This window comes from Dromiciops gliroides, chromosome 3, assembly GCF_019393635.1.
Source record: "Dromiciops gliroides isolate mDroGli1 chromosome 3, mDroGli1.pri, whole genome shotgun sequence".
NCBI classification, from domain to species: Eukaryota; Metazoa; Chordata; class Mammalia; order Microbiotheria; family Microbiotheriidae; genus Dromiciops; species Dromiciops gliroides.
The window spans coordinates 311,146,843-311,167,480 of record NC_057863.1 but is presented as its reverse complement, the minus strand read 5'-3'; positions in this window follow the sequence as shown (position 1 = coordinate 311,167,480).

The window sequence follows — 20,638 nt, the reverse complement described above, 5'->3', positions numbered from 1 at the left end:
TGGATCTGTGATCTAACTGATTTGCACATATAAATTAAAATTTATCCCTGCCTACCCATCCTATATGTTCTTTATCCATGTACTCTTATAATTATCTCTATGGAGTCTACTGAACATAGTGGATACTCAAATATATTTAGATTTCTAGAGTTGAGGATGACTAAGTAGCTTTCCCAAGGTCAAATGCCCAATTATTGTTGGAGCTATGATTAGAATCCAAGATATCTAACTCCATCCACCCAGTTTGCTAGGAAACCTTTCTAGCATCTTCTTGGTATTATATGGCTGGCATAGGTATGTGTATATTATGTACTGGTTGTCCCTCATGTTTGTTTAATATGTGATTGATTCATCTTTTTTAAGTTGACATTTTAAAATTAACACTTTACCTGCATAATGTTTGGTTTGCATGGTATTACAATCTGTGTCCCCCATGTAGCTCCCCATTGCCCATTGGGCAATCCTCACCTCAGTTCATTGGATGGTATAAGATTTTCAAAATACCATGAAAATAAAATCATGGAACTCTAAGAAACCTTATATTACATGATTTGTTCACTTACCAAAATGTATATCCCTTTTTTTTTTTTTGGTGAGGCAATTGGGGTTAAGTGACTTGCCTAGGGTCACACAGCTAGTAAATGTTAAGTGTCTGAGGCCAGATTTGAACTCAGGTCCTTATGACTCCAGGGCCGGTGCTCTATCCACTGCGCCGCCTAGCTGCCCCTAAAATGTATATCCTTTTAAAATGAGAGCAGTATGATACTAAGTATCATAAGTGTTTCAGATCATCTAAAATCATGGATAGCATGAATAAGGCAAACATGAATTAGGTTATAAGATAGTGAAATGCTAGTAGAAGAGGTACTCTTTGAAAGGATTCATGTTTACATCATTTTTGAGTTCCATTTAATGATAAAGATTTCAACTCATCTATGCCTGTGATACTCTGGACAATGTCTTCCTATTAGTTTACCCAGTAAACAGGAGAATGAAATATGACTAGATTGTTAGTGGCAACTAGGCAGTACAGTGGATGGAGTACTGGAATTGGAGTCAGGAAAATTCATCTTTCTGTATTCAAATCTGGCCTCATATACTTATTACTTGTGTGTCCTGGACAAGTCATTTAAGCCTGTTTGCCTCAGTTTTCTCATCTACAAAATAAACTGGGTTAGGAAATGGCAAATCACTTCAGTATCCTTGCCAAGAAAATTCCAAATAGTGCCACAAAGAGTTGGAAAGGCCTAAAAACAGTAGCAGGTTGTTAGAGATGGGAGGAATTGTAACATTCAAGAATGGATCATTATTATTTTAGAGATTATGGAAGCTTAGGAAAAGAAAGATTGAGTAACCTCTCCAAGGTTAGACACTCTGTCATTGTCTCAGTCTCTTAACTCCCTGTGCTGTGCTCCTTTCCACACTGAGAAAATAAAGAAATGTCAGACATTGATTTCAATCAATTCATCATTTCAAGAGGTGTTACAAGAAGAAAAAGTAAATTAATTCAAAAAAAGTTTGGATAAATTTATTAAATAATCAAATATCTAGTAGGGAAAACTGTGACATACAAAACCTTTTGGTTCACATGAAGGAATCAAGTCATGCCTACCCTAGGAACTTTTGTTGGCAACAGAACCACAAGCAGTTCATGGGTAACATCTCCTAACCTAGTCACAACCCTAAAGATAGTTACTGATATAGACCTGGTTGATATAGAACATTGAACTGTGAAGTATTGCGTCAATATTGGTTACTGTACCATTTTAACAACTGACTTCTGTGCAGTTGAATGGATTGATTGATTGATCATATTATCAATCTTATTTAGTTGCAAAGCCAGCCAAAAATACTGCATTGACTTTTTTTTTAAATGTCTGGTTGTCTTTATATAGAAATGACATAGTTTTATGCTTATTCAACTAGGGTTTACAGCCTCTTTCTAATTTTTCCCTTCAGAAATTCACTTAGAGTGCCAAAATGTCTTTCCAGGAGCTGAAAATCCCATTGATTGTAGCTAAATTGGGATCAAGTAGGTAAGGGAAAGCCAATGCTCAAATACACAAAGTACACCTGCTTCAACAAGAACAAAAAGGATTATACAGATTTATCCTCAATATTTGCATCTTCCCAATGCAATCACATTAGAATTGTTATGTACAATTCAGAGTACAGGAACAGGGTGGTCTATGACTCTAATACTGCATTCTTCATTCCATCACTGTTCTTTGTTAATCTAATTTGTTTGCTCATGGGACACAATGCCCCTTGTTCACAAATTTGCTCTTGAATCAAGAAGAAAGTAAAAAGCAAATTCTGGAAGTGCATGCTTTCACTAATTTCTAGATATCTTTTGGTTATTCAGCAAGCAAGGTGAATTGAGTTCTGTAGGAGATTAAAGTGGTCACTGTAACGATTGGAATAACGCCACCTGCTGGATACTTACTGTAGAGGAGTTCTGCCCATGAAGGGAAGGTCTTTGAGGGCAAGACCAGGAGTCAGGAAGTGACGCGGGCTAGTGGGAGGAGGAAGGAAGAGACTGGCGCTCAGTCTCGCTCGCTCTTTCCTCTGGACTCTGGCGGAGAAGGGAGCTAGAAATGCGCTCTCCCTTTAATAGATAGGAATCTAGACCTTTCTCTCTCTCTTTACCAAATTCTTATTCTCCTTAATAAATGCTTAAAAGTCTAACTCTTGCTAAAGCTTATAATTTATTGGCGACCACTCATTAAATATTTTAGACAGACTAGCTAGAATTTTAGCCCTTAACACACAGAACTTCCCCTATACCCCACCCCCACACTCCAGAGATCCTTAGGAATGGAGGGAAGTAGAAACTGATAACTTATTAGCATCTGGTGGCTATTTTAGAGGTTCTAACAAAATGCTCTGTGTGGTCTTCACGAAATTCCTAGTAGTCAGGTTGTTTTTCTTTGAGTAGAATTATGCCTTCTATAATTATAAGGCAGATAAAGAAATTTTTAGAAAATGTGAACAAAGGGAAGCAGTATGAATTTGCATGGAGAGAAGGCAGGAGGGATTGGAGGTGGGGGTGGAGAATATGAAATGGCATAGAAAACAGCAGGCCTAAAGGCTTAACTGCCCATGGCTCTTTCCTCTGGTGGCTCTTTGATTTCTGTGTTGTTCTGGTGCCATCATTTAGCTCTTCAAAAGCAGGTACTTCTTTTTTTTTTGTTTTTTTCCTCTTGCTTTTCTGACTTTGCTCTCATCAGTACTGTTAAGGGGAGAAAAATAAGATGGAATTCTCCAAGAAGTGTTGGTTATCCTGAATAGAGAATTACATCATAATGAACCCTTTGAGGGGAAAAAGGATCTTTGTTCTTTAGACTGGAAGATTTGTACTTTGGATAAATGATTGGTTTGACATCTTAAATGCCCAGCTTCAAGTGTTTGGACACAGAGATGCTCTAGAGATTTCAGTGGAATCCAGAAAAGCCAGATGCCAAGCAGGAAGTATTGCCTGCCTGCTCCCCATTGTGTTTATGTGTCCAACAAAATAAATCATCATGTACACAGAAAAGGGCAAAAGGAATTGTATACCTGGGTAAACCCCTCTCTGGGGTTTCAGAACAAAAATATAGAGATGGATTAGAACTGTACTACCAGTAAGTATAGACATTCAGAAACATTGGTTAAAAATGAAGTAAGCAGAGTGGGACATGGGAAGAGAAAGTGATGTTTGAGGTTCTTTGTGCTGAAATCAGTCATATAATATTTATTGAGAGTAACCACTGGCCCAGAGATACATGGGCCATGACCTCATGACCTTTACATTGTTAAGTACCAGGTGCAAATATATTTTCTAGTTGTATAATAATTTCTGTGAGCAAAGCAATTAATCTATAGCATTACATTGGGAATCTTATACTTTGTGATTGTACTTTGAGAGATAAACCTTGGGATTACAATTGGTTAGTTACAACAAATCAAAGGCTAAGACTAGCGTTAGGAGTTGTGAGAAAATTATTACCAGCACCCCCCCCCCCCCCCGAGAGAGCCTGGCTGACCTTTCTAAGGTCAGCCCAGAATCAGGAAGTTACCTCACAAAGCCTTGTTCCCACGAGAGGATCTGAACTCTGACCTCAGCAAATTCTATTCATGGACCGCCTTCAAGTCATGTCAATCAATTGACTTGAATGCTATCAGACAATTAGCTTGGAGCAGTGTATAGAGACCACCTGTCTTCTTACCCACAGGGAGCTTCCTCTCTCACAGAGGACACAGATTCTTCCTCTTGGTGGCCTGAGACTCGTAGGTTAAGGCGTCTTTTTCTCCTCTCTTTGCTGTAGCTCCTAGCTAGGGTTTCAGAGACACATGTTCTCTCTTTACTAACATCTAATATACTTTAATAAATGCTTAATGCTCACAAACTGGTGATAAAGCTTCTAATTTATAAATAAACCCTAGCTAGTTTACCCTACACTTGGGACAGAAAATAGATCACCACACATTGAGTTTTACTTGTCACAGGTTGCACAGTGGAGTTGCTTTCAAACATTTGAGTTTTGAATGCTGCTTCTCTATCTTTAGTTGTGTTTGTTTCTGTCAGACTCTGTCTGTCTTTCTCTGTCTCTGTCTGTCTTTTACCCCTCCTCTTCTCATTCTTTCACTCCACTTTCTTTTCTTTCAATGAATTATTGCATCTTACATCCTTAGAATGCACACAATCAAAAAATATAGGGCAATTTTTTCATGGGCTCAGCTTTATATACCAACTTCAATCAATGTAGCCTTAACTGATGAAAAGACACTGAACTTTCCAGGACAGATATGTCAAAAACTAAACTAAACTAAATTTTAAAAAGCCAAAAAAAAAAACACCCCAAAAACAAAACCCCACAGTTATTTCAGTTATAATAATACAGTTTTCTACAGGACTAAAGAAATACCTTCTCACAATGATTCAGTGATGTAGATAGTAGAATATTTATTTTATAGATGAGCAAAGTGAGGTTCATGGAGATAAAATTATTTGCCCCTGATTATACTGTGACACACAGCCCAAGTACCACCAAGGACACTGGACTCACAAGGATCTAGTATACTACTATTGATCTGATTCCACCAGAATTAAATTCTCTCTTTGGCTCAGGCTTCTAACCCAGAAACTTCAGGGAAATTTCTGAAAATATTTTTAGTTATGACTCATTTTGAGGTTTCTCCCAAACAGGGTTATAGGTTCACTTATTCCCACAATATAATTCAATGTATAATATGTCTTGTTGTTTGTTTGTCCTTCCACCACAGAAGATATATAAGATACCAAGGAATAACAAGCTTGCATAAGCAAATGTAGGAAACGTTAAAAAGAAAAAAACAATCCTCAAATGACTAGACTCCTTGCTAAAAGGTAAAGACCCTTTGGTTGGAATGCTAAATTCCTTATTTGCTTCATGCCTAAACAGTTGATGTGTCGAGATTCCTCATAGCAGAAGGGAAAACCTCCCCCTGGGAGAAGGGTGCTTAATTCTCCAACTCAGTAACTCTTGAATTTAGGATTATTTGTGAGCAACTTACAAGACAGAAAAAAAAATATCCATCTTCAGTGTTGATAATCCCTAAAGTATGCCCAGAATATAATGATGAAGATGATGATTATGATAAAAACTAGTATTTATATACCATTTTAAGCTTTTAAATTATTAACTCATTTGATTCTCATGATGACCCTATGAGGAGGGTCATCCCCATTTTACTGATTAGAAAACTAAAGGACAGACATTAAGTGACTTGCCCAGGTTTATACCTCCAATATTTGTCTTAGGCTGGATTTGAACTTAGGTCTTCATGACTCTAAGGTAAAGTGTTTTATCTACTGCTCCACTTCACTACCATCTAAAAAGGAAACAGACAAAAAGACATCCAAGAAGTAAAAGTGCATGAACTCAACTCTCAGACTGGACATGGTAAGTAGAAAGTATTTGCCATGTACTTCTCCTTCAAGTTACCATTTAGAGCTCCTTGGTGGGAGGAGAAATACTTTGAGTCCTCTTTTACTGTATACCAGGTTGTATTTCAAGAAAAAAATTATAAAAGAAAAGGTGAATTTTATAGTTTGCTTTTATAGTACTTGGAGAGAATTAGGCTTCTTTCATCAGAGTCTATCCCTCTTAACTCAGTTGCAAATAACTTGAAAATGTCCCCATTTTGAGAAGCAATCAGTTGTCTGTGTCCTCTCATCAGAGGCTAGAGTACATGTCTACCTTCATGTGACATGTCTCTTCTCCTGAATGTCCATACCTTTTAATCTCATCAAGTTGATTGGTGGACTCACTAAATTGATCAGTGTATTACATGAAGAAGTCTTGTGATATAATAGGGAGCTCTGGAAGGAAGATCCACATTCGACACATATTGTCCTTGTAGTACTGGGCAAGGTAATGAACTTCTTAGGCCCCCAGGTAATTGTGTAAGGCTATAAGTTATAGAGGTGGTGTCAATTTTCATAGGTAGTGAGAGTTTCTACTACTAAGAATAGCTAAAAAGGATGAAATCACAGGTCTAGTCCCTATTCTTCATCCCTATCCTGAACACTCTTACCGGAGCAACTGGTAAGTACCAGAACCAGGACCAGGACCCTTGTCCTCTGGCTCCAAGTCCTGTGGTCTTTACTACAACATGTGGTACTCCAACATTTAAGGATGAAATTTGAATGACAAAAATACAGAAAAAACTTTACCTACCACCCAGTTACCATAATAAAATGTTGTCTGATCTCCCTATCTAAAGTATCTTTCCACCCTAGTCTAACCTCTACTCTGCTATCAACTGGAACTTTCTAAATTCTAGGGCTGACCATGTTATCTTCATCTACCCACTTATTCAATAAACTCCAATGGCTCTTTTGCCTCAAGGAACACATATAGAAACCTTCTGTTTGCTTTAAAGTCTTTCATAACCTCAACCTTCCCTTCTTTGACAGACTTTTTACACTGTGTTTACTTTCTATTCTCTACAGTGACACTGATCTTTTTGCTTTTCCTCATACATGACATTCAATCTCCCTATGCTATGCATTTTAGGTTGTTTTCATTCATGCCTAGAATTTATTCCCACTTCATTTCTACATCTTGGCTTCTGTGATTTGTTCTATAGTCCCATCTTCTATAAGATTTTCTCCCCTGTCCTCTGTAATCTTAATGCCTTCATTTTGAAATCACCCTCAAAATATCCTGAATGTATCTTGTCAGTACATAGTTGTTTGCATGTTGGCTTTCCACTAGACTGTGAGTTCATTATGAGTAAAAATTGTTTTCAGTCTTTTTTTTAAATCTCTATTGCTTAGCTCATAGTAGGATATTAATAAATGCTCATTGATTTGACTTGACAAACAATGTAAATAATCTCTGAATATTACTATAGACCATTTTTCCCAATCAAAAACCCTAGAGCTACCATATTTTGATTCTAACATGACAATCCCCAATATACTGCTCGATTAGGTGCAAATAGTACAGAAGAATTCAATGGGAAGATCATTTGAATAAGACAAAGAGAGAGTAAATCAATACTGGAACCTCAGAAAGAGAAACCAAAGTTGTGGAGAGGGGAAAAAATCCCTCAGATTTTAACATGCACATGTCAACTCTAATAATATAAAAATATAAATTCATACACCTACTTTCTCATTTAAACAAAATGTTTATGTTCAATGACTTCCTGATGTGATATGGCATCCATCTTGATATGTCTGCTATTCCCTTAGTGTATAGACCAACAGAATTTTGGCTCCACTTCAGAACAGTCAATAAACATTTATTAAGTACCTACTATGTTACAGGTTCTGTACAAAGCATAGGGGATACTAAGAGTCAAACAACAGTCCCTGTATTTAAGGACTTTATAGTCTACTGGAGGAAATAATGAACAGACAAATCTGAATAAAAAAGGTATACAGGATAAATAGAGAGTAAATAAGAAAGAGAAAATACTAAAATAAAGGGAGTTAGGAAAGATAGGTTCTTCATTACAACTTAAAGAAGCTAATAGGTAAAGCTGAGGATGGAAAGCATTTTAGCCATGAGGGTCAACTAGAGAAAATGTCCAGATTTGATATATGGAGTGTTTATTTTATAGTAAAACAAGGGGACCCATGTCACTGTATTGAAGAGTACATGGCGGCGAAGAATACATAAGGAGAATGGAAAAACAGAGCAAGAGAGGAAGATTCTAGTAGCAAGTAAAAAAATATAGATGCAGATAGAGGTGCCATAGCAAAAGGTAGAAGGGCATTTTGCAAGGATGTCAATGGAAGGTTTCTCTTTGTTGGGGGAATATAACTGATTCTATTCTACAGTGTCCATGGATGATGAGTTAACCAATGTGAGAAGCAATTGAAAGTAGATAAGATGACAAGACAGAAGGTACTGGGTCTTGAGAATTTGAAATAGGTCATATTTTCTCTGGAAAACAGAGACCATGGCAATTCTTCAGAACTTTTATTTAGTGTGGTAAGGCATCATAATTACTAGGGTACAGACTAAACTCCCAGATCTCCAAACTTCCTATTGAACTTATTCAAGTTAGTGCCACTTGGTGTTTAAAGTAATATAAAGCAAGGTATTAAAACAAGATTCATTTATACATTTTATACATATGTATATATATATATATATATATATATATATATGTATATATATATACACACACACATACACATATATATGTATATGTATATATACACATATTCCATATACATGAATACATGCATGCATACATACATACATACATACTGTAGGGGCCAAATTTAATATGGGGAGAGTTAATTGAGTCGCTCACCATAATATTGGGGTTCAGAAAATAATGAGGGACCTCTAGGTCCAAAGCTTCCGCCCCTCCGAACTGCCTTTTTTAGTTATTTCTCCCAGGCCAATAAGAAAGGTGATTAACAGCCTGTTTTCCACAAACAAATCAGATTTTATTTAATGGGAATAAAATACACAGCAAAGGTGAAATTAATAAGGTCAAGGACAAGGGAATAGGGAAAGAGGAAAATGGATAATCTCCCTGGCTCTAGCAAAGGCTGTCTCCAAACCCAAACTTACTTTCAGCTCAGCTAATTCAAAGAGTTGGATTTTATTAACTCACCACCAGGGGTCCGAATTTCTATGGCAGCCAGTCTCCAGTGAGCTCGACAGCTCCTCCAAGGTGAGAGAGAGAGAGAGAGAGAGAGAGAGAGAGAGAGAGAGAGAGAGAGAGAGAGAGAGAGAGAGAGAGAGAGAGAGAGAGAGAGAGAAACCCCAAAGGGGAGGTCTTTCAAATTGTGTGGCTGAGACTGGTTCCATGTTGATGACACAGTTTACAGCCTCTGAGGACACTCCTTCTCAGGGTTAGCCAAGTTAAGCTAGGTCTAACAGGGCAGGCCAGGTGGGGCTAAAATCTGATCATCTTTAAGTGGGTACTTGGTACTTTCTCATTCACACCCAATTCAAACACTACTAAGACCATCAAGTTGGACCCCTGGGCATCTGCCAAATTCCATTATTTTACCACAATACACACACACTGATGAAATCAATTCAAGACTCTCATAGAGAGGTTAAAGTATAAAGTTAAAATGGAAGAGAGCTTCTCTATAGAATAAGATATTTTCCAGATGCTTCTGGAAATAAATAGTATGGTATTGATTGTGTTAAATTCTGGAATACTGTACATACTCCTAAGTTAGAGACTCCAAGAAATATAACTTATCTACACTTGGGAAAAATAAAACAAAAAGTAGATGAAAAATCTCTATTGTTGAAATTATGATATGGAGATAGATGGATGCCTTTAAAGCATATTCATTCAAAATATGTATATTTATATACATACTAGACATATTTGTTTTTGTTGTTCAGTTTTTCAGTTGTGTCTGACACTTTGTGACTCAATTTGGAGTTTACTTGCAAAGATACGGGAGTGCTTTGCCATTTCTTTCTGCAGTTCATTTTACAGATGAGAAAACTGAGGCAAACAGAGTTAAATGACTTACCCAGGGAACCACATCTAGTAAGTGTATGAGGCTAGATTTGAACTCAGGTCTATGTGCTCAACATAGACATTTTTTTGGGGGGGAAATATATCAAAAGATAATGAGCTAGGTCTAAAATTAAGCAAAAAGAGAGTGGGTTAGATTGCCTTTGTTAAATTGTGCAGGGTTTTTTTGTTTTGTCTTGTTTTTTAAGAAGTATAAGCTTCCTAAAAAATGATTAATATGTTCTTTTAAAAATCATCTTTGTTTTACTTCCAATAATGCCTTTGCTTCTTATATTTCATTTACTTCTAAATATATATATGCTTTTTCCCTTACCCGCACTGAGAGTCATCTTTTATAACAAATGCAAAAAAAAAGAGGCTGAAGAAGCAGTTCTGCAAAACTGTCCATCAAAAATACTGTCATGGGACAGATAGGTGGCACAGTGGACAAAGCACTGGCCCTGGATTGAGGAAGACCTGAGTTCAAATCCAGCCTCAGACACTTAACATTTCCTAGCTGTGTGACCCTAGGCAAATCATTTAACCCTCATTGCCCTGGGAGAAAAAAGTACTGTGTCTGATACTGTATGCAGTTTTTTGCAACCATAGTCCACCTTTTCAATGAGGGATAAATAATGCTTTTTTTTCTAACTCTTTTCTAGAGGAAAAAATTGATCACTTTTATTATCATACAATGTTCAGTTTCATTTTATTGGTTTTTGCTCATTTTTAGGATTTTACTCATGTGAATGCTTCATGTCCAATGACCTTTCTTGACTGTTTTATAAGATTTTTTAGAATGTTTAGAGTGTTTTTTCAAATTTACCCTCCCCTTATTGTACATGCATTAATATAATCATCTGGTGATGATTACTATGGGTTTTTAATGTGATTATTTATGTCAATTATTTTTCTAATTTTGAATCAGATTTGCATCCCTAGAATAATCCAACTTTGTCATAGGGAATGATTTTTTTGGATATGTTTTTATAGTCTTTGTACTAGAATTTTATTTAAACAGATTTGTATAAATTTTCATTAGTGATAATGATAAGCAGGTTTCTATTTTAGGTAGTAGAGTACTATTTGTCTCACTAATTTTTTGTAATAGTATTTATCTTTCTTGCTTCTAAGTAATTAATATTAGAACCAAGATTAAGACACAGCACACCTGCTTATTAGACTCGATTTAATCAACATGGAATGCAAACAGAAAAAAGAGTCTTTCTGCCTCCTCCCAATCTTCTCACCATTTTGAAGATGTTTGGGAAACCATTTAACTGGTGATAAAGCCTTTCAGTCAATGATAAGAGAAAATACTTAAAATGCAAAAATACCTGAGAGATGTAAACAAAAAAAATCTCCATACATATGAAACTATAACTTCCTAATGTCAGATCTTTTACTGAGAGTAGCTTTTGAGAGTCAGAAAGGGAATAGAAGATAAGATATTGGACATTAACCAGGCAGCGAATGACAGTATGAATTTGACAAAAATGTGTGATCATCAAGTTATGACACCCAAGTAAAGCTTACTGTGGGATTACATTGCTTCATGTATATTAGTCTTGTATCAGTGATGTAGTGCATCACTATCCCTTACATATATTTAAATGATTCTTAAGTGCAAAAGTTAGTTCACTTTTTTGTATTGCTCTAGAGCAAAGATTTTTAACCTTTTTTTGTTTTGTGGCATGGACCTCTGTAACAGTCATGTGGACACTATGGACCCCTTTTCAATATGTTTTGTGGCCTACATTCATAAGTTCATGAACCTTCCTCTCTCCAAATCTATATACACTTAATAGTCTGTGGGGCTCTCAAGGAAAGAAATAGGACAAATAGATGGAAATGACAGGAGACAGGTAATATTAAATTTAAGAAAGATATTTTTCAAAGAATTAGAGCTATTCAACAACAGAAGGGGTTATTTCAAGAGACCTGAGTTTGAGAAAAGTAATCATTTACTACGTACCTACTATATGTCAGGCACTATATTAGGGTTTGAAAAATGGAGAGAAAAACCAAACTGGATCCTGCTTTAAATCAACTTAAATCCTACTGGAAGTCAAATAATAATTTCAATGACTGAGGGCAAGTAGGTGGCACAGTGGGTAAAGCACTGGCTCTGGATTCAGGAGAACCTGAGTTCAAATCTGGCCTCAGACACGTGACACTTACTAGCTGTGTGACCCTGGGCAAGTTACTTAACCCTCATTGCCCTGCCAAAATAATAATAATAATAATAATTTCAATAACTGGGTATTTCAGCTGGAGGTTTAATGACCCTCAGTTGTGGCTGTTGTAGAAAGGACTTGTATAGCAGCTAGATTGATGACTTCCAAGGTCAATTCTCATTCTTTGATACTGTGCAATGTAAGTCTTTAAGCAGAATTTGATTACCATTTACTGAAAATATTAAAGAAAAAATTTCTGAATAAGGGCTGGGAGGGTATAGGCTAGGAACATCTAGGCAAAATTACTTTCTTCTGCTTTGTCATGGGCCAGACTACCTGTCATTATTAATGAACAAAACTGATTTCTGATATCTATCTGGCAGTAAAACAAGTTGCCAATGTGCAGTAGTACCAGGCTGGATTATGTAAATGACTAATCTAAGCATGTATATATTGTTTTCCTACAAGTCATTTGAACTTGAGATTCCTCACACTTGCAAAAGGGACATTTTAAACCTTACTTGACTGTTATGACTTATATGACTTTCATGAAGCAATAGTTTGGAAGAGAAATGGGCAGGAGACTGAATAACCATCTCAAGGTTGTATCCTAATAGAAGTCGAACCAACCATACAAAGATGGAATGGGAAGGGGCTATTTGGCATTTGGCAGTTTCCTCACACATTGTTTTACCTACCAAAGTTCATTATTAATAGCTTATATATAAAAAGTAGAAAAAAAACAAAATAAAACCAACAAACATAAACTTGTGGCCACTGTCTCAATTAGTCAACAAAAATATCGATTAATCAGTCAACACATTTATTAAATTCCTTTCTATATACTAGGCATTGTGCTAGGTGCTTGTGATAAAAAGACAAAAAAGGAAATAGTATCTGCCCTCAAGGATTTTACATTCTACTAGGGAAAAAAATAGATATATATACACACACACACACATATACATATACATATATAGTATTATTATAACATGTTATAATAATACTACATATAATTATAAATTATATCTATAGTGTGTCTTTTTGTGTGGTATATATGTGTATGCAATATATATATGTATATACATTATGCACATGGAGTTTAAGTTTTCGATAAAAATGAACAAATTGCCCATGAACATTTTTTTTTTCACCAAAGCTTTTTATACTATGGGTCTTGACCCCATATGTGATCATGTAACTGAATGTGGAGGTAATGAAATATTTGGTAACCATAAAACATTGGTTATGTATACCTATTTTATATACCTATATACCTGGCATCACATAAAAATTTCTCAGGTGAGAAGGCGTCACAAACAGAAAAAGTTTAAGAAGCAATGTTCTAGGCCAATAGCACAACAGCACATATTAGTTAATAGCTATATTAGCTTTAAAAAAATGACAGAACAAGAAAATTTTAGCTGGAGGATGGAGAAGGAAGATGTCATGAAAAGTTGTGCCTTAGAAGGCACCTTATAGGAATAGGGGGGTTCAGAGCCAGAAAACAAGCTTCTAGGTGAAGGTCGTGCAATCTAAGTGTTAATAATTGCTCACATTTGTTGACGGCAGATCAGGTCACACTGACTGAGATTGATCACTCGATTCAAGTTAGATTTGAAAATGTGCTTGGTATACCCCCAATGCTGATTATAGATGATTTGTTGCTCCATTTTAGTTTAGGTAAATAGATGACTAATGTTACAAAACATTCAAATGAATCTATTTTATAGACTGCTAAAAGAATACTTAACACATGTTTCCCTGCCCAAAGGGTATCCACTCTGAATACGAAGCATAAGTCAAACTGCATACTTGATGTAAAGCACAGAGGATTTTGGGTTCATCCTGCCTAGATATAATATTTGATTAAAATTGTCAGAGTGTCAATGGTCCAAATGGGGAAAAAAGGAAGACAAGTGATTAATCCAAACAGAGCAGGAGAAGTGGGGTCCTGTAAAGAGTACTGGGTTTGGAAATGGAAAACCTGGGCTCAAATTTAAATCTGTAATGTTCTAGCCCTGCTATCATGGATGACATTTTTCCTGCTGTAGATTCTTGCTCTATAAAATATTTGGACTAGTGACCTTTAATGTAAGAGCTTTTTGAGGCACTATGATGGAGTAGATAACATGCTAGCCTTGAAGACAGAAATACACAAGTTTAAGCCCTGCCTCTGACATATACTGCATCTATGACCCTAAGCAAATCACTTAACCTCTTGGTTTTCTTGATAACACTAAGACTGTAAAGTTTCAGAGAAGTTGTTCACTTGAATTGAGAGAGAGAGAGGGTTTAATCAACTAGGAGTTCCTTATACTAATGTAATCAAAAGTCTAGATCCTCTTCCTAGTCTTACTAATAGATTTTTTTTTCATTTATTGTACCTGTATCCTTAATGTCTGGCACATAAGCAGGTATTTAATAAATATTCATTTATTAATTAGTTGATTTAAGGTCTTTTCCAACATTGAAATTTAATTTGAAAAGGAAAATATGGGTAAAAATGGAGAAATCATAAGTATCAATGAAAAATAGGGCCATGTTCTTTTCTTAACTCTCTATATTCTGGCTTCCAAACTTATTTAACTGAAACTTCTCTCTCCGAAGTTACCAATAACCTAGCTACATTCCTTCCTTCCTTCCTTCCTTTGTTTCTCTTTCTTTCTAGGCAGTAGGGGTCAAGTGACTTGCCTAGGGTCACACAGCTAGTAAGTATCTAAAGCTGGATTTGAAATCATGTCCTCCATGGCTGGTATTCTATCTACTGCAACACCTAGCTACTCCCAGTAATCTTTTAATTGATGAATATAATCCTTAAGGGAGACTTTGACTTTCAATAACCCTCTTATGGATACTCTTCTCTATGTTTTTGTAACACTGCTATCTCCAGGTTCTCCTCCTACTCCTCTGACTGACCTTCAGTCTCCTTTGCCAGAACTTCAACCAGATCATATGTCACTAAACATGAATGTCTCCCAAGACTCTGTCCTGGGACTTCTTCTCTTCTCCCTATATATGATTTCACTTGGTGATCTCATCAGCTCCCGTGGATTCAATTATCATCTTTATGCAGGTGCTTCTCTGTAGTATTTATCCTGCCTTAAACTCTATCCTTAACACCAATCTCTCATCTCCAACTGCCTATTGAACATCTCAAATAGGATGTACAGTAAACATTTAAAATTCAATATGTCTCAGGCTGAATTTATGAAAACTCTGCCCCCCCCAATTCTTCTCTCATCTTTAATTTTTCTATTATTGTCAAAGACACTACCAACTTCCCAGCCTCCAGGGAATTTTTAGCTGTAGCATGCATATATACTGAAAAGCCAAGGACATATGAATCAAACCAGTTCACTGGTCCACAATATGAAAGGGAAGAGAAGGCTAGAATGTGAATATTTTAAAATTTTGATGCCCTAACCAGGGGTCAGCAAACTATTGTCCATATAGATTAATGTTTTTGTTTTTATTTATTTGTTTGTTTTGGTGTGTTGGGGGGTATAGAATAGGGTGGAGGAGTATTCTCTTTCCCTTGGGTATCCAAACCAAAGAGCATAATATGGGTAAGAGTTTCCTCTATCCTTTCCCTATTTTGGGAGCAAAAAAAAAATGATGACTAGAAGGAGCAGCCTAACACAGGTGGCATAAGGGGAACATTCATCCATTCACAAAACTTAAGTTCCTAACTGCTTTCTGCCCTTCTTATCCTCATCACCCCCCCCATCCCCCCCCCCCCACACACACACAATTTTTTTTTACAGAACAGTTCCAAGACTAGGATTATTGTGAATGGACACTCCAAGCAATTTCTAGAGTTTCTAAGAGATCAAGAAGTCCTTACTTTGAGATTTGGGCACAGGTTTCTTAATAAGACAGACATTCTCAGTGACATTCTTATTGGAAATAGGAAGAAAAATTTCAGCATGGGATAACTTTGTAGTTGAAAAACTAAACACAAGACATCAGTAGGAAATCTTGACCTTGTCAACCTTACTATTCTTGTGAGTTTTTCTGTTGGTACAGGCAGTAGGTGAGAGTAAAGGATTTGTTCAACTGTCCTCTCAAAATATCTTTAGCTTCTAGGTGGAGTCTAATGGATTATTTGAGTGCTATACACACACACACACACACATATACACACACACACATATATATATATATTTTTTTTTTCTTCATAGACTCTCATGAGACAGAAGCATAGGATGGATTTAAAGCTGGAAAAGAACTTAGAGGGCATTGATTCTAAATACCTCATTTTCCAGATGATGAAACTAAGTCCCAGAGATATTAAATGACTTCCCAGTGCCATACAGCTAGTATCTTGAGTGTATTTTGAACTCAGGTCTGCATAACCTCGATTGTCATACTATAGCCACCACATAATACTACCTCAAGACCTTTGCCTAGAATATATTTTCTGTGGTCATTAAATAAAGTCTGTCCTGTATCCAATATCCATATTGTACATTGAAAAGCTATGGGAGGCTGTTGGTGGTGCTGGGAACTAGTCCAATGATTCTGGAGAACAATTTGGAACTATGAGCAGAGGGCTATAAAATTGTGTATATCCTTTGACCCAGAAATACTGCTACCATGTCTATATCCCAAGGATATCAAAGAGAAAGGACAAAAAAAGACATATCTACAAAAATATATTTCGTGGTGGCAAAAAAATTGGAAACTGAGGGGATGCCCATCAATTTCAGAAAGGCTGAATAATTTATGGTATATGAATATGATACAATGCTATTATGCTATATGAAATGAACTAGGAAATGGTTTTAGAAAACCTTGGAAGACCTGTATGAACTAATGTAAAAGTAAGTGAACAGAACCTGAGAAAAATCTACACAGCAACATCAATACTGCAAAGATTATTGTTTGTCCTTCATTCTCAAAGAGGACAAAGAAATTTGGGTGATGTCATGACTTCCACTGAATTGGATTTGATTGAGGGGGAGCTGTTCAAGGTTACCAAGCTCAATCTCTCCTCCAGAGCCATCTGGGTTAAGTGGCAAGATACATATCAGGATGACTAGAGATGGACCCAAATATTTTTAAGGCAACTGGGGCTAAGTGACTTGCTCAGAGTCACACAGCTAGTGTCTAATGTGAGATTTTAACTGAGGTCCTCTTGAATTCAGGGCCAGGCATGACCTAGTTTCCCTCTCTTACAGAGATAATCATCAATGAAAGACAGTAATTCTGATCAATACAATGATCCACCACAACTCCAATGGACTTATAATATAAAATGTCATTCACCTCCAGAGAGAACTAATGGATTTAGAATGAAAATTGAAGCATTTTCCCTGTTATTTTTTCTTGCCTTTTTTTCAGAATACAATTAATATGGAAATATGTTTCACATGACTTCAAATGCATAAGGGGTATCATTTTTCTTGCCTTTTCAATGGATGAGGGTCTTGCAAGAGGAAGAGAATTTTAAAATGAAAATAAAACTTTTTTTCAAAAAAGAGTAATTATTAATGAATAAGACCACATCGGTAAAATGTAGACATGAGCTGTAGCTTACCATTATTTTGGAGATTTCCCCAGAGTAATCCCTGACATTGGGGTACTTGGTTAAGGGATACCTTTGACCTTCTTGGGAGTTCCCCAAGATTAAATCCTCTCTCTGTGTGTATCCAAAGACATGGGTGATACTCAGAATTATATGAATATAATCTGTTTCATAATATGCTTTCCCTTTAAAAATCACCAGAGAATTATTATTTTTTATGTGGGATGGCTCACAGGTGGGGGGAGAAGAGGGTAAATTAGGAGAAATTTTCTCTATATAAAAACTAAAGATACCAATTAAAATTATTTTTGAAATCTATTTAGGATTCAAAAGGACTTTAAAAATAATTTAATCCAACCATTTTATTTTATAGGTGAGGCCTAGTGAGGCTAAATGATTTGCCCCAAATCATTCATGTGGCAGAACTGAATGGAGGACTCTCCCCAGAGAATCATATAAATAATTAAGTGAGAAAAGGCCTACATTTTGGAGTCAGATCTGGATTGACCTCCCAGGTCTGCTACCTGTGTGACTTTGGGCAGGTTGTTTTAGCCTCTCAAGTAACAGGAAAATATGTCTTGGGTTTAAAAGAATGGGCAGAGAAGTCAGGAAAAAGGGCAGGTGGAATCGGTTAATAATTAAAAGAAAGGTTTGTACTGGTGTCATGGCATTTCTTGCTAGGAACACTGATGGAACCCTAAATAATTAAATGACAATGAATTATATTAGAGAACAAATTGTTAATAAATATTTACAGCACCAGATTTTGTTGGTTCTTTTTCACGACTCGTGCTCTCAGTAAAAAATTTATTGTCACTAAGCAAACATTTTCATGGTTCACATGATGTGATAGATGGCTCGGTTCCCCTTAAGATTAAAGGGAATGTTATCCTATCTACCAGCAAACCATCTCTCCCCTATTCCTCTTATAAAAGGAGTGTTTCATTTTAGACAAATTATATGTGGGGATTTAAATTTAAAGAAAATGTAGGGAAATGGCAAGAGTTTATGTATGTATTGGAGAAGCCTCATGTGTGGATACACATATATTATTGCTATGCAACTCATTGCTTTTAAAAAAAAAGTACAGAAATGATTTTTGACCATTTATGTTTTTTTAATGCATCTAAGGAGAAAATATGCAGCATGGTATTTTAAGTTAGCACATTGAAAATGTTAAAAAAAATACTCAACACAATGAAATTCAAAATGGAAACCCTGACAAACATTTCATGTTAATAGAAACACAAGGCACTTCTGAAATCATCAAATAGGAAATAGAGTCCTACAACAAAAGCACAGTTTCTTGGAAATGGAAAGAAAAGCCAGTTGCTGCCCTGTGAGAATTATTCTAATTGTGTGTACCTAACTTGGGGGAAAACCTGATGGTAACAGTATGTTCCTCTATTATAGTCAATCCATTTAGTGTTCAAATAACTATATTCGCTTAGCATTGTGCTTGAGATTTGGAGTGAGATTCTCTTTGTTGCTAAAGGAAAGGTGTAATATAAAGAGCTCTTTCACAACTCCAGTCAGGTGGCTTTGAGTTAGATGGTAGATGACAAACGTTTGATTTGTTTTTACAGATAGTGGCCAACAAAGCAAATCAAAGAATGACTTCCCAGGATCAAAAAGGGAGTGAGGGAAATGTGAGTTACTCAGGTACTTTTGTTCCCAATGCCATATTTTAAATGGTGATCAGAAACACACCAAAGGGTTTACTTAAATCAAGCCATTGTTGATTGTTCACATTCCAGGTTAAAGAGACAGCAAGTCAGCATGTGGCTTAGGTTTGCTATAAGTTTGCATAGAAATGACAACAAAAACATAAAATGAGAAAGGTCTTCAGACCTTGAGACAGATCCTCTATACTTAAAAGTCCTGAATAGAGAGATATCTAGGTATTTTACAATCCCCTTTGATAATTTCTTGGGAAGAAGCATGATACAAGATGAAAAAAAGCAGCCCTCAGAGGACGGGGCTTAAATCCCACCTCTGACATTGACTACTTGTGGAAACATGACCATGTCACAACCACTTCCTTCTCAGTTTGCTCTGGTTTAAATTTAGGGGTTGAACCAGGTTGAACCTGGCCTATAATATTAATAATACAAGAAAGTCAATGAACTTCTTTCATCTTTAGTGTATACATTTTTAAATTGGAGATAATAATAATAATACCTATAGTACATACTTCACTGGTGTATGAGGATCAAATATAATAATTTATGTAAAGCATTTTGCAAACATTGAAATTTTATATGTCAATTATTATCAATGATTGGTTACAAAAATGAACAACTGTTAGTGTATGCAAATATTAGACTATTCTTCCTTAACATTTATTAGACCCCTGAAAATAAATATTATGTGCTTAATTTAATATGTCTTCAGATTATGTGCATGTGTACCATACACACAAACAAGCATATAATTAAATGTGTATACATTCTCACATGTATACCATAATCCCTTCATGTCAGAGGTTTCCTGGTAACATGGCATGAATACACATTAAGATTTATTTACTTTATAAACTTAATGCATTTTATAGTTTATTCCCTATATCTATCCAGATATATTAGGAAATTCAGCACTGATGACCATTATGACAATTTCCATTAAAATATCTTGGACTCACAAAATTTGAAATATGAATACATGTATTTAGAGCAAGGATTCTCAAACCCAAAGTCTTTTTACTTTAAAAATATATATCAATAATGTATTTCAATATAATTTGTTTCTTTTGTAATTCTATGGGCCTTGTTTTATACATTTAAAAATATTTTGCTGAAAAGGGGTCCATAGGCATCACCAGCCTATAAAAGAGGTCAAGAACTAATGATTTAGAGGTTAAGGGGAACAAACACATCAATTCATAGAATGCCCATAAAATAACAATATGACTGAAAGCTGTTCTTTCCCGCTGAAGTTCCCTTATTAGCCTTCATTA